This window comes from Amblyomma maculatum, chromosome 1 (genome assembly GCF_055883805.1).
Source record: "Amblyomma maculatum isolate TAMU_Amacu chromosome 1, ASM5588380v1, whole genome shotgun sequence".
NCBI lineage: Eukaryota > Metazoa > Arthropoda > Arachnida > Ixodida > Ixodidae > Amblyomma > Amblyomma maculatum.
The window spans coordinates 347261682-347277570 of NC_139344.1; the positions used below are offsets into that span (position 1 = coordinate 347261682).

Consider the following 15889-nt stretch of genomic DNA (forward strand, 5'->3'; position numbering starts at 1 on the left):
TTAAATGGCGTATATATGTCTGAGAGTGTGTGCTAGAAATTATGTTTGCTATTTATGCGTTTGTATGGTTGTCATTTTTTAAAGTTCGTTGAAACAACCAGTGTGTAGAACAGCGGAGCTTTAGCCAGGGAGGCTCTACAGCTTGGCTTAAATGAGGTTCGTGTTCTTTACTAATGGAGCCCCTTCAATATTTTTTTTTTGAATATTCGAGGTGTAGATGTATCGCTCTTTTACCGTAATCGGGATGACGAGTTGCCAACTTTGTATCCCACGGTGACTTGTCGGCGTCTCTGCAAGGTGTTCCGTTCTGCAAAATAGTTGGTTAGAAACTTTCCTTATTAATGCTGTGAAGGCAAGTTGATGGAGACCTTCTGTGGAGCAATTGAGAAGTCCTGTTTCTATGAAGAAGGTTTGCAGGATAAAGATGTTCCGTTTTCACATTTTTCACACGAAAATGACGTAGCGGCGTGTGATGCAGCTGATGATAAGGTGCCAGAACAATTCCAGTGATATTGAGATCCTACTAAGTGGTGTCGACTTAATGTCCTGCCGACTATTTGCATGATCTAGGTGAAAGCCGAAGGAAGGATTTGCAGTTTGGGGTTTACTGTGACGTCACTACGAGGTGAAGTAAAAAGGAATAGTTTTCTAAACTTCGGATCGGAAATCCCATTAAGTGAGACGATCACGTTCACCTATGGCAAGAGTCGACCACTCCATCTGCGTGTAAGAAATCGGAGGCCGGACTTTTCGGTTTAGCTCCTCAGGTTTCCCTGCATGAAATAAGTCTGGACCTAGTGTACCGCCTCTTCGGTAGCGTCTATCACGTCGCCATCTATTGTTGTTGTTGTTCTCCTCTAATTTGATGGCACATACCGACACAGGGGGACCGACCAATAATTGGGGTGGAGTCTGATCGTCCATTGACCTCTATTCTGACGTCATCATCGTCTTCGTCTACTGTTTCCTAGTCCTCGTGTACGATGTACATGCGTTCTAGTACCTTGGCAGAGTCTCTGCTTATATTTGGAGGAATAAGCTCTGAGTATGAAGATGTTGGCGGAAATCAAGCGTGGCGTGAAGGAATGCTGCTTTATCTCCAAGGCGATGTTGTAATCTACTGGTTACTACATGCTCACTGAAGTTTGCAAGAACGATGTCATAGAGGACGATGTTTAGGAGCTGGTCTTGTTTCGGCATGCGAACTACTACTGCACACTTTTAATGACAACAGCCCTAGGCAGACTTTTGTGGACTGGATAACTAGAATGTTTTCTTCATATTCGCACAGGAAGCAAATAAAATTGAAATTACAATGGTAAAGGGGATACGCGAACTTATTGGGCGCTCCATACCGTCCGGTATTTTCCAAACAATGCGTTTGAATTGTGTGTTCATAGTGGAAAGGAATTTTGAATACACGAACGAGCGTCAAATGGCGCAATAGTTAGATGATGGCGGCGCTCGTATGTTTACCACTTGAATGAAAGAGCTGGATGTGCTGCGTTTCCTTCTAGGATGTGTATATCACCTCTGTGAGCTCGGCTATCAAACGCCTAGTGCCATCTCTTGAGCGCAGGCCGCGCGCTTAAAATGCGACCTTTCTTTATTGCTCAGAAGAGGGCACAGGATGCCAGAGCTCGTGCAGCATCTCGAGGCGTGTGCGTCTAGACAACCCGCACATTAGAACCAATAACGCAGTACGGCAGTAAGCGGACGCCTGTTCATGGCCGATTTTTGTTATATTTATGAAGGATCGGTATGCAGGCAAGCAAATAAGGTCGGCATAATTGCACTTTCTCTTCGAAGATATTAAATACACTCTTCAGCATTCATGAGAAGGATAACCAAGTCTAGTTGTATGTATATATATGACTGGGATAAAGAATGCATTTCCCGGCGTACATTGCATACATTGCATTGTCAAGCAGTGGGCTGTTAGCTATATTTTAGAAGTGAGCTTTAAAAAAGGAAATAAAAAGCGGCAGGCATTAAAGAGTCGTATGATGGCCTGCTGTCACTTCATCAATTTATTTAAGATCACGAGACCTCATGTGGGCTGCCGGCACGCTGAGATGGAAAGTTTCGAAATAATTTTGATCACCTGTCTTTATTTATGGCACACTGAGCCTTCATTTCGGTTTTATGGCATTGAGATTATGAGTGGATGCTTTAGCAAGTCAGTCATCACAGCGAGTGAATCGCACGTTGTAGTAGATGACTGAGAGATATCCGTCATAGATGGATGCACAACGTGGCACAGACCATTTGCCTTATGAGAACAACATCAACAATAAAATATTGAATTTGTGGCGTCGTTTTTCTTGATTATTCAGTTATGTCTCGGTGTGTGCTGTTGTTAACTATAATTCGCACCATCAAGGTGTGACTCTCCAGGTGTTCCCCTGTTTTCAATGAAGCTTAGGCGCGCCGATTCGAAGTTCGTATCGGGAAGCTAAGCGGAGTGAAACATTTATTAAGTTCCGTTTCATGGTATCCACATTTACCAATGCCTTGACGTTTCAGCTTATGTGACCGCGAACACTACGCTGCAAGTTTTCTTGAAAATGAATGATATTAACATTATCGCTAGGGTGCGCTGGAACCGATGCTACTATGGAGTGACCAGATGAGCAGCTGTATTGTAGCTTGCAGTAGAAACCTAATATCGAAGTCAAATTAGCTAATACGTTTGCTTTGAATTTTTCGCGCTTTGGTATGTCACGGGTTCTTCACTAACTCGCTATATTTCTGCTGCTGTATTTTGTTTTCGCCCTGGTGAAACAGTACAATGGTAAAACAATCCACTATTGGCGCATTCGATTATCCTGCGTAATGCGAGAGCCACGCATAAGGCGAAAATCACGCGACAGGTTCGCGTATTGTGTGCAGCAAAAGTTTACAATCGCAAGCTCCTATAAAATGAGCTACGCGGTTGGTTGCAATCTTTCGCAACAGTTGGTTCGTTCTCAAACAAATGCTGTAATTTGGAGGATGGGGGGCGATGTAGTAATACAGGCATAAACATCTAACACAAAAACAGCACTCATTAATTAAGAAGGTAGGTAGCTGCGCCACATGTTGCATGGGTATTAGAGAGAGCTCGAATGTGCGCACTATAAAAATAAATAATGAAAAGCCACGAAGGTTAAAAAAATTGTTTCTTTGCATTTTTTACCGAACTGACAACATGAGCCTAAATTCATCACCACCCGAAGTATTGGGAAATATAAAAATACATTGTTATCAAGCACGCGTTTTAAGTCTCTTTGTTTTTCCTGTTTTACGTTATTGGTTCAGTACATAACCAATGTACTTAATGAGAGAAATCGGAATATTCTCAAATACTTTCGTCGCAGAACATGAAAGCATTTTTTAGCAGTTCCTCAAATTTCTGATATCTATGTGATTTCGCAATACACCGTTGTTATGAGAACGTCCCTTGATTAGTGAAATATAGAAACTGCCCGCCGGCCTCCTTAATACACGATGCCATTAATGACATTTTAATACAACTCAACCTCCAGATCAGTTCGATGCTTACTGGATGCTATAGGAATACTATGTTATCAATTCGTTCTGGATTGGCAGGGCTAAGATTTTGTGCTGAGCTTTAGGTGGAGTGCAGAACGCTGCAACAGCCAAAGCGTTTCAAATGCTCGGTCTCAGAACATACAGCAAATTTCCGGAGCTCCGCATGGTAATAGGCACGCAGTTCTGAGAGGTTGCCCCCCTCCGAAGAGCCAAGCATTGCGCCATACAATCGGGAACAATACGAAGTCACTTACGATGTCAGAGGAGAACGTGTATTAAGCTTAATTTGTGTACATGTAGCGCTGGTCCGCCCGATTTCACCGCGCACACCTGCCAAGTATAACACTCAACAGACTAAGTCAAACCTTCACATGGCTAATATCTTATACGAAGCAATGAGCGTTGCTTGTTTGCATAAAATGACCCAGACGGGATTCGAATATGCGGAACGCTTCGAGTACTAATCACATCATGCAACAATAAGGATGGTTGCTCTGAGTATTCACAGGGTTCATTTACAGCGGGCGCTCAGCTCCTGTCCTCCTGGATACTGAAATCAGCAAGACACGACCACCGCCAAATTCTGCGGAGGAAGTTTTCGGTTTATTTTGAACGGAAAGTGAGGGACTCCTGTGAAAAGTCGAAACAATATCAATTTTGCACTGCTTTCAACACACGATCGTATTCAGCGTAATGCAGATCACCTATTCTATTTTATTATCTTGATCCAAACCTTAGTCAATAATGATATATTCCGCTACCTACATGGCACTTTTCCGATCATCATTTGTTTTGCACATTACAACCAAACGTATTTCCAGAGCAGCAATCAACATGCATAAAATTATGCACAAGGCACTCCTACTTCACATGGCTGCGCAAGTCTAATGGTGCTTGATGGCGCGACTAGGTAAAATTAAAGAGGCCCTGCTAAACACAAGGTAATCACGTATAAACGGCTGCATCTGTAGTGTTATTCTTAGCCCCGTGATATATTAGTGGTTTGGGGGAGGCATTCTATTGTCCTCAACCTACAATAAACTGTTATCGTTTGTTATTGCAAACGAATATCTTGCCAAATAGGATACAAGGGTGCATTTTCTGCATGCCTGCTGGTCTACATAATGAGTTCATTTACAGGCCGTGGGTAGTTAATTAGAGGCAATTTACTCACTCACCGAACGTACTTTAAGCTAACCACAATATTGTACTTTGATTTAGGGAGAACGGAAGTTCGAAGCCTGCGCAACAAAGCGACGAGCTGCGTTTGACAATTGTTTCATTCACTAACGAGGTCAGCCGAAAGTTCTTATATTGGTGTGTTTATTTGAGTTCACGCTAATTCACAAATGCACTGTCACGTATTTGTGGTTACAGGAAACCAAGCAGTCAGCCGACGTTTCGGCAAACTATATAAACTGCTTGCGGATTGGATCTTGTGATTGGAAATAATTTATCAGCGTAGCGGCGCTGAGATCAGCAAATTCTTGTTTTCAAAGATCATTGAACAGACACCTATTGCGGCTGCCGAGTTCATCTCTTTAAGTAGAAAAGCTGCCCAATGAACAGTTCTCGAGTTCGGCGTGTCTGGCTGCAATTCGTGCCCTGTGGTCAGCGCCGTCTTACATTCAATGCGGGGCTCACTGCAAATCTGCCATTCTCTGTCAATATATATATATATATATATATATATATATATATATATATATATATATATATATATATATATATATATATATATATATATATATATATATATATATATATATATTTATATATATATATATATATATATATATATATACAAGTGAAAAATTGCTTCATACTGTTTCCAAGTTTATTTGGAGTCGACGTTTCGGCAGGAGCCCTGCCTTTCTCAAGACTAAGGGTACATGATTCTTGTTCGTCTTCTTATAGTGTTGGCAAGAGGTGATACAAACAGAATATGGGCACATACAGGTAAACCAGCTGGATACGCACAACACACACACACACACAGGTGCGGAGAGCAGGCTAGGCCCAAAGGGTCATCCATCCAAGGCACCGGCCACCGGAAGTCATCTGTATACAATACACAATACAGGCAGCCGCGGAACAACCTCGAAAAAAAAAAAAAAAGAAACAGGTGGGGGAACATGTTTGCTGCAGATGGTGAGAAATTTATTTTTCTTGTTCTCACTAAAAAATGGGAGCGCCAAATGTGAAGGAGGTATTTGGGAGAAGTGGTCAACTATCAATGGTCAAGGCGTTGGCTTTCAAGATTTTTTCTTTTTCTCTGCTGTGCCTGTTATCCTACCCACCCTCGCTCCAACTCGTGGCCATACAGGATGAAAAAAAAAAAAAGACACCACAACCAGGTGGACATTGCTGGTTAGAAGAACCTGACAGCGGCGAATAAAGTTTCAGCCTGCTTAGAGCGGTAAGCAACTCGCGACGAGAGATGAACCTCAAAGAAAGAAAAGAAGAAAAAAATTATGTGGAACAGTAAAATGGTGAAATACTTAGAGGTTTTCGCTAAAAGATGTGAGTGCCAAGAATGAAGAAGGTTTTTACGAGAAGTGGGATATGGAGGATATCAAAGAAGCGGGAAAAAAAGCGGGGGAGGGGGAGGGGGTAAGATAAAAAAAAAACGAGGAAAACTGTCAAGGGATAATGATTGATATATGTGCTTAGCATTAAACTTGTAGGGCTCGTAAGAACGACATTGCCCCAATGTTTTCATTTATCCCAGTATCAATTGTCCTAAACTTATAAATAAAGTATGACTCACGCTGCTCCCGTTCCCGTAAATTATTGAATCCCCCCTTAAGAACTGTTAGTTTGACTGAGTCGAATGAGTGCTGTTTCTGGTTGATATGTTTTGAAAAGGGAATGTTTGGCAGAGAGCGGACATGAGCACGATGATTATTAAACCGCATTCGTAGAGGGGTAGCTGTCTGGCCAATATACTGCATGCGGCATACACCGCATTTTAGGAGATATATAACGTTTGAGGCATCGCAATCAAAGTTACCATCTATTCTCCACTTAAAATGTGACGCTGTGCTTGTTGCGCAGCTTTCAAGCAGTGTAACCTACTTCTAATATAACAGAGGGAATTTTCAATCATATCTTTCAGGAAAACATTGTTACTATTTTTCACAACATAAGGATAGTACAAACGCAGTTATTATTCCAAAATCATTACCTCGCTATGTTCACAGATTTCTGTCCCCAGCCTGCGACCGCAGACGGCGTCAGCTAAATCGTGTCCGCAACAGTTGTGAGTACTTGACAAGGGATAGAGGTTAATGAGTAGTGTCAAACAATAGAGGGTGACTTAATGTTGTGTCCGAAAAATTACTTAGGCCAATAGGTTAATTGAGTATTTAGGTAGAGACAAAAATGTTAAAGTAAAGGCGAAAATGGCCTCATTAGCCAATGGCTTGGCGCCACATTTGAATGTATCAAATACTGAAATAGTTGATTAACTCAGTCAATTAAGGTGACGTCAACGATGTGAGGTCACGCAACCTGAAGTCGACCTAAAAAGGACATAGGAAGGGACTGGCGCGCAATTTGAAAGTACCAAAGACTAAAATGTTTAAACGAGAAGTGAATTAATGTGACTTTGACGATGTGACGTCACGCAACCGGCGGTAGAGTCGAAAAAGGGCGTAGGAAGAGATTGGCGCGCAATTTGAATTTGCGCGCATCCGTGTTTTCGCATTACTCCAATGCAGATTCTGCAGCGCTCTTTAATTTTGAGGAAGCATTTGGCAGTACAACCGCGAATTAGCAAGTCGTGGAGAGGCTTGCTTGCGAGGGATCACAAGTGCAGTGAAGAAGCTGGAATAAAAGCAGGAAACATCAGAAATTGTGGTTGCAAAACGTGAAATCCTGGAGTTTGACGCTGCAGTCCACCTTAAGATTACGGATATTTTGCGTATTCTGGTTGATGTAAACCAGTGGTACATGGCAGCACTGTAAGAGAGCAAAGCGCTACGGAACTCCACCTGCCCCACTAATGGCATCAATGATCGCGTTCATGTGCTTACATGCTGACGGGTCCCATGTCTGGGGTCTACCGGCCAACAGTGGCGACATGCAATGCTTGTCCTCAAATTTCTCGTGGCCCTGAGGTTCTCGCAGTGAAAAGCAGCAATCATAGTGAAAGTAGCCGTAATTTTACCTGTCAGAAGAGTGCCCTCACTTTTCTCCGGCATTGTAAAGAGGCGATGCCTGTGACAGGACAATGAGAATGCCAAAATTTACTATGCCACAGTTAAACTGAATTGTTCCTGCGCATCGCGAATCTCCCTTATCCTCCCGATTCTTCACAGGATGGACACGAGAACAGCTTACAACGGCAAGGAAAGGCCTCTTAAGATAAGCAATATATAATATAAATAAATTCAAAGAAGTATTGTCACAACACTGTCACTATATCTTAGTTCCTTTGAGAACCCCGCTTAACATGCCCCTAGCTAAATTTTCGATTACACCACCTCTACGCGGATGGGTTAGTTCTATTTCCTAAAGAATAATTTTGAAAAGAAAAACTTAATATATAAACTGGTTAATTGGTTTAGGTAACTTAAAATCATCTGTAGCTGAAATGTAGATTCAAATATGAAAATGATAAAGATACCGATCAAATCCCGCAGCACCTTAACAACCCGACGCATAATGCTCTTCTGTTTGCACAGCAAAAATAAGACCACCAAATTGATTTTCGCACACTCTGCAACACGCTTTGCCTTCGCATAAGCTCCTAAGCGGAAGATAGCAACCGCTACATAAGAAAATGCATAATTCATGCGCTACCATGTGTTTCATCAAGACGATTTTGAGAATAATTAAGTATTCAAAATGCCACTGCATCAAGTTCTCGGTCTCTTAGATTTGCTGCGTCGGCACGAGGCAGAATTTATGTGCAACTCAGAGGTCCTCCTCCTACTTACAAAAGCACCCAAAAGAGCATTTTAAGAAACTGCCTTCACTTTTACATCTTTATCGAAACTGGGCCTTCCTTGAACACTTTCAGACTCCGAGTCTGCCTTATTTCATTGAGCACAGTTTGGAACTAGCTGCCATGAGCTGTGCGGTGCACTGCACGTTCATCCTTTTTGCCTTACTGGCCATATCAGAGTAAGACAAAACGTTTTGTGATTTAATGTATATTCCGCAATTAAATCGAAAAAGGAGGCTGAAGGATTGTATTGCTGTAAAGTTAATGACGTGTTTCTTTTGTTCAAGCAGGCAACATAGAAACATGACATATATGTGCTGGCCGCTAATCTAGAAATGTCGCCAAGCGATACATACATAAATACAAATAGAGGAGCTATCATCATGCGCCTGCGAAACGGAGAAGTAATGTTAACTGCAGCCTACACTTAACTTAGATGCGACGAAAAATTGGATCGCTGGTGATGATGATGAGAAAAGTGTTCATAGACGTAAGTTTAGTTCCTTACCAAATCTGAAGAAAAATGGTCTATGGAGGGAGGTGCTATAGGATGTCGCTTTGGTTAAGTTTCATAATATTCTAGTCAGGCCATAGTGAAACAAGACTACGTCTGTGTTGGACTCTTCTGCATCGCAGCGAGATATTCCTTTACATCTTATTTATGATTCTGTACTTAAGTAGATCCTTTGCCCTGAAACTTGCATGGTAATATTTGCCGGACCTGAAAGCACGGAGGTAGTCTTTTATTTTATTTTTAAGCACCATTCGTGATTCATTCTCGCATATTTGACTTTGCATTATAAACACATCCTTATAACACCATATATCTTTACAGAGGAGAATTCTTTTCAATTCTGAAACTTTGGAGTAATGTTCGTCAAGGAGACTTCAGTAACGGCTCCCGATTTCCTTGCTGTTCTGTTCATGCGTTCGAAGACGTTACCACTACTTCCTGTGTTAGTGAATGCTTGCTGACAGTGACAGTCCAGACACTGCATGGAAGATAATGAGGTTCAATGAAAGTGAAAGGTTAATTTGTAAGCCCTACCTGAGTAAAGGGGCACCAAGATGCGAGATGAAAAGTACAGGAGTGGTAAATTGGACTTATGCGATAAAAATATATTTGTATATTTTCTTTCACTGACAGATATATTCACATTCTGGTTTTATCATTATCCCATTTTTATTCATATTGCATTCCATTCCTTATATTTCACATGGTTAGATTTGCCTCATTTATTCTGTGTTATCTTAATGGGACCTAAGCCTCCTTTCGCCTCCAAGTGGAGTGGATGGTTTTTATCTCTCACACTGTCCCATGCCAACCATAGAACCTTGCAAGCGCAGAAAGAAACATTCTCTTAAACGCATCCTGCCACACGCCACGGGTTTAAAATGCAGGCTTCATACAGTTGCCGCCAATGTCGCGCAGTTCTCACTTCCGTTGCAGACTTGAGATGTCGCATGCAGGCGTCTGACGGGCGAACATCGGAATTTCTGCGAAGCCCAGCTGCAGCAGTGTGGAACTGGCCTTTGCCTTTTACTGATTTTGACTTTAGGTGTGATTTCAAACATGGCTGGTGCAGCTATCAGATAATGACTGGCTTTTATCTGCTTCTTTTGAACTCTATATAAAAACAGCCACTATTTTCATGCGAGTTCACCATCTGGTTTTGCTTGCTGCAGTCCAGATAGAGCAATATTAAATTGAGGTGGATGTTGTAGTTCGGCCGTTCGAAAACCTTTCGATTCTTCTACATTCATTTAAGTAGCGGCTTCTTTCCGGGTCTGTGATCCGAGTCAGAGCCGACCTGTAATAGTTACGTCTTCTGTTGTAGCCATCTTCGTAGTTCTGTTTGTCACTGCAAGGTACCTCTATTGTTATTATTCAGCGAGAACGCATATCGTAGGCGAGTGTCCAGAGCCAGTGCCAGATCACAACTATGCTTCTGCGTCATTGTTATTATTCCTGTGACAATAGAATTGGGCAAGATAGTGGTATTTTATTGAAGATCGCAGCTCATAAGCACCCGTTCGTGCACAGAGCGATATAAGCTTAGTAGCTGCAGGCGTAACCGGCCACCAGCCCGCCGTGGTAGGTAGCTCGAGAGCGAAGTACCACCTGCCAAGGTTAGCAGACTAAAGAGCGGAAAGAGAGAAATCCCGTCCCTCACTTTAGAGGCGAGGTAAAGGTGAGGACGAGGCGCAATAAGGCTTAGTGAGAGGGTATAGGGTGCTGGCAGGAATGCGGGTCCTGGAATGACCACAGTGAGGAGATAGAATATGCCTGTATATTCCATTTGAAGGAGAAGATAAGATTATCAAAGGCAAAGGAAGGGTTATCGGCTTGCAGGGTGTGGCGAAAGCGTAGGAATGCAGAACCAGAAGGTATCAAAGTGGAAATACGGAGGGCCCTGATTTCGGGCCAAATAGTCTTGCTCTAACGAAAAGCCAGTTGTAAAATGCTCAAATCGCAACTGTGTCACCTGGGTACCGTGCCGAGCACGCTTCCACAGCACAAAGAAACGATGTCACTAACACCCTTGAGTTAAAATTAAGTGTCCAGCCAGTTTTTAAACATTTTACGGTTTTATTGACTTTGGTTATGTTGTCCCTTTTCAGATGCGTATTACCTCCTAGGTTTCGAACCCGTCGCACCACAAGACCATCACCAGCGCCAAGCCTCATGCGTTATTCAAATCAAAGGCATCCACGTGCTTCAGAACCGATCTCTCTACCACCTCCTCCTGCTTGGGCGCCTACTACATCAAACACTTGTCCTCTGATGGTAATATTAACTCTTGATTATACAATTATTAATACTTATTTCGGTATCACACTAAAAGCGCTTTTACATTACAAAAACAAGGTCCTTGAGGGCTGAAAGCATAAGGTTAAGCAATCCAAGAAAAACTCTCTCAGTCCGGAGTGTTTCGAAAGCGTGGTGCTTCGTCACGTGCGCGATCACAGAAGTCTTGCAAACCAATAGCCGGAATTGCCGACTACGCTTCCACGTCCTAGTTAATTTTTCATGACTTAAAAGAATATCTCCGCTGGCGAAAGCTTGCGGGTTTCTTTTTCTGTTGAAAAAGCTTATTGCCTTTCCTCCAGGAGCAAGAAGCCTCATTTCACTTTAAGGGCATGGAATCCTTGCCGGCGAATAAAACAAGCGTCTGTCATCATATGCTCCTTGGACGCAGGCACCGCATTATCGTTCATTCCTAGACTTCAATACATCAGCCAACCTTTCTTCATTTATATGATCATGCCCTTCATCCTTCATAACATCCCTCGTATGCCCTGAGGCATCAAACATCGAAAAAAACAAAAACAAAACCAGTCGTATTGAAATCAGGAAGAATATATAAAAAGATACAAAGTTATATTTTCTGAGCAGATTTAGTTGATGCTAGGGCACTTTTTTCCACATTACGAAAACACCTTGCTCATCACCGACATTCTCCGAATCGATGCAAGGAGTGACGTGCACACGCTCGTCCGTGACAAATCAGCTCTCGGTCATGTGACGCAATCCTTTGACGTCATCAAAACTTCAACCAAACTCGAAATTTCGTAGCCGAGTCGGAAGGTGCTCTGAAAGGGGGTTGTTGGCAAACGGTATGGCCAGGTTCTACAAGGTTCTACAGTGTTTATAAAGTTTCCTAAGAATATTGTAATCAACGCAACAATTGGGATTGCTGCGGATATTCTGGGTGACGCTGTTTATTTTCTCTTTTTTGTGTACCCTAAAACGCTGTGATGTTTACTAAGACCATTCAGCACAGCATTTTTCTTGTGCCTGTTTGGGAATGTATCTGTTTATTAAACATTCTAAAAATTAAACCGCCGCCAAGACACCGAATGGCTATTGTGTTTTGATGTCCACTGCGCGGTAATTCACAACCCATGCCTTGAAACTCTCTGATATTAAGGCTCATAAGTTTCCTTTGGCAGCACGAAGCGGTCATGAGGTTCTATTTCGCTAACGTTTACATAATGAGCGCTTTATAATGGTATCTTCTGCTCTAGGTAAAAAGAGTTTCATAGTGATGTTTAGCAGTGCTCACGTTAACCTATTCCACTGTTGCTGTTCTCAAGTTGTTGCAGCACGAAATATTGCACCGAGGAAAGTATAGATGGAGAAAAGCACGAGCACTACATCATACGCCGAGTTGTTACCTCCCTCGGCCGTCACAATCTTAGCATGTTTTACGCGTGACAAATACCTTATAGTTACAAATCAGTGACCGAGCGGGACAGTTTGGCACACGCGGTCAGTCGCCGATGCACCGCTGTGCATTACAGAGAACTATTGTAATCTTCAATCCCTTCTCTTACTTGTTCACCGTACTCAAAAATACTGAACAATAATAACTCGTATCAGATTTTAATGCACCGCAGGTTTCATTGAAATTTGCATCGACATAACAGGGAACACCTGGTGGACATTTCTGCTTGGATTCATAGTATATGAGAGAATGACATGCGCTGTGCGAACTTGCTCTGGAATGCGTGAATGTTTTTCTAGAGCATGTTTTGCTGGAACTTTTCTTGCTTCCTGAAGAAAATTATGTTCTTTCATTGCTTGCGACCTCTAAACTCGATGTCTGCATCCAATAACCACCACCTTGAATTTCTGATTTTTCAGCTCCTGAGCAGGAAGCATAGATGTGAAACGATGAGATAAGGAAATCTGCGTAGATAGATTGAGCGCTTCAAGCACAGGGCGGAATCAAGTAAAGGGATACAGAGAGGCCTTTTGCTCCTCCTCTCCCCCTCCTTCTTTTCGCAGTGGGCGTAGTCCTGCTGCTGAGGTTGGTTGACACAAAGTTCACACAGCGAACTTTGGGATTGATTTTGTATTGACGGTATTGAATGTCAGTCCGTTAATTAAATGTTCCACCTACAAATTAGGTAAGTATCAGTGCTGAAGGGCAGCCCTGAGTAAAAGCTATGTTGAATCCTAGTTGTGCTGCTTGCCAGTACGCCGATGTGAAAATCTTTGGCTTCGATTTACCGTTTCCTAAATGAATTTTACCAGAGCACTCCATTTTGTTTTCTAAAAAAAATTATCTCTGTGTGATAAAGCCATTTTCTTTCCCTAATTTCAGTGCATACCAGGGAAAAAAGCAGGAGATATATGTGGTGGTTCTATGCAGTGCAGGTGTGCCATAGACCTCTCTACAGGTTCTCTAGAGCACCTCCCTTGCATTTACATTCCTACACTCGCATATAACTAAAACACGTCCAAAGGTCCAAGATCAAGGGAAAAGGGGAACAATGGAGCGAAGCCCGGAGATTTGCCCATATTTGGCTAATGAAACAATAAACAAAATATGTTATAATTAATTGCGTCTGCGAAACAAGAACCTTTATTCGTTTTCTTCAAATACCTATACATGCCTTTCTAGGCTCATGCGCGTGCAAAAAAAAGTGTGCATCAGAGCGGAGTGCCCCCCCCCCCCCCCCCCCCCCGTGCTGGAAATTGAACGAATGAATGTAGGAGAAAAAAATGATTGCATAAGATAGAGGAGGAAAAAATGAGCCAAGAAGCCAAACTTTATAACTGTGATATAATTAGGTAATGAATTAGAACCACAAATGTTAAGCTTGCGTCATGATAGCGTCGGATGTCGATATAGCCAGAGGACGTGAAAAAAGCTCGGCCTTCTAAATAGTACAAAGTATTTCAAAACTGGGTTGCAAACGCTGGCCGTATGTCGATTTAGACAAAGAAAGTGTAAGCAAGAATAATCAATATTAAACGCAACCGAAGGACCTATAAATTGGGTCAAACAAGCGAACAAATATGGATTATGACGTCACAACCGGTGGAAAGACGTCGAGGCAGTATGAGATCTGACAAAACGGGTAACAAACGGCAGATTTTCTCAAATTAGATAAAAACATTTAGTAAAGCGTAATTAATACTTAAGGTCACCGAAGGACCTATAGATGAGTCAATTTGTGCTAAAAAAACGTGGGTGGTGACGTCACATCCAACAAAACACTTTGAAGCAGTCTGAGTAAATACTTAGTAAATAATGAGTAAATACTTAAAAGTGATATAGTTGTTTATAATAAGTAATCAATAACTAATTAAGGAACGCCGTATCTATAAAGCAATTCATTGCAAACAGAAAGGAAGCAAATGGATACAAAGGAAAAAAAATAAGCCGAAACGTCGCAAATGACTACAAATGCTAAAATGACTACAGAGTCGCATAAGGATTTTCGCCTTATCGCACTCAAGGAATATCGAAGTGCCTCCAGGGAATTGTTTATCGCAAGAATCAGAACGACGAGCTTGATTGCAGAGCCAAACCGAAACAAAAATGTAGCTGATTGAGCTGTGTTGTCCAAATTCGAAGCATATAGACCAACACCGATCTGTGACGTAAGCGCGATGCCGTGGCGCTTCTGTCGCCAGGCTGGGTCGCTTGGGGGTGAAAACTAGGCTTAGCGCCCATAGGAATACATGGACCCGAAAATTTTCAAAGCAATTTTCTAATTTCACGGCGCACCTATGACCTCGTTATTGGGTACAGAGCAATCATGAACATCTTAGAACAGATCACGAAAGTATGAAATCTCATTAACGAGGCGAAGTATTTTTAAAATACCGCGAAACGTATGCAGGTGCGAGTTGGGAGGGCGACCCATAGAAACGCATGTAAACACAACTTACCGCAACATTTTACTCGGTTCAGCAGCGTTGAACACTTCTCATTTTTTGGTGAACATCTTGTATCACGCCCCGACATCATGTTGCATGGCACACTACATTCCCTTGCAAGTACTGCAAGTCTGACGACTTGCGGGACCGTTCACAGCACGATAAAATGATCGCGCACAGTTGCAGACGGCAATGCACCACCGGCGCTGTCGCTAGCAGATGCTCCGGAGCTGGAGGCGGCCGCGGTGGGTATCGCCAGCTGCGCTGTCATCTGCTGCAATGCGCGACTCTCGTTAGGTCCGTATTGTTGTATGGCTATGGACAACTGCCTTTTAAATGTAATTCTGTCTAGGATGTATCACTTGAGGGACAGTATTATCAAGCTAATTTACTCCATGCGGCAGCATATCATACTGTAAACAAAACTACGTGATTCGCTACATGAGCATTTTGGGGGTATCTGGATTCGCAACTTAGATTACTTGGGGAGTTTTAAAAGTAGACCGCCTCCGCAATGACGCAGCATACTTCTTCAAAGTGCTGGACAATGTTTAAAGTCCGGCCACCACTTCTGGTGCTTTGCGAAACGAGAAATATGTTGCGGTAAGTTGCGTTTACTTGTCTTTTTATGGGTCGCCCTCCCAACTCGAACCCCCGTACGTTTCGCGGTGTTTTAAAAATACTTCGTCTCGGTCACGAGATTTCACACTTCCACAATCTGTCCTAGG

The 15889-nt window shown here is 42.5% G+C and overlaps 1 long non-coding RNA gene across 2 annotated transcripts; it reads left to right on the forward strand.

Annotated features, from left to right (window-relative positions):
* The first annotated feature begins 4748 nt into the window (after positions 1–4748).
* LOC146207691 (uncharacterized) lies at positions 4749–13846 on the forward strand. Of its 2 annotated transcripts, XR_014703337.1 has the most exons (4): positions 4749–4828; positions 6738–6796; positions 11108–11273; positions 13597–13846. It is a non-coding gene; the product is annotated as an uncharacterized LOC146207691 (long non-coding RNA). The 2 variants fall into 2 exon arrangements; XR_014703336.1 differs by lacking the exons at positions 4749–4828; positions 6738–6796 and adding an exon at positions 8485–8664.
* Positions 13847–15889: the final 2043 nt, after the last annotated feature.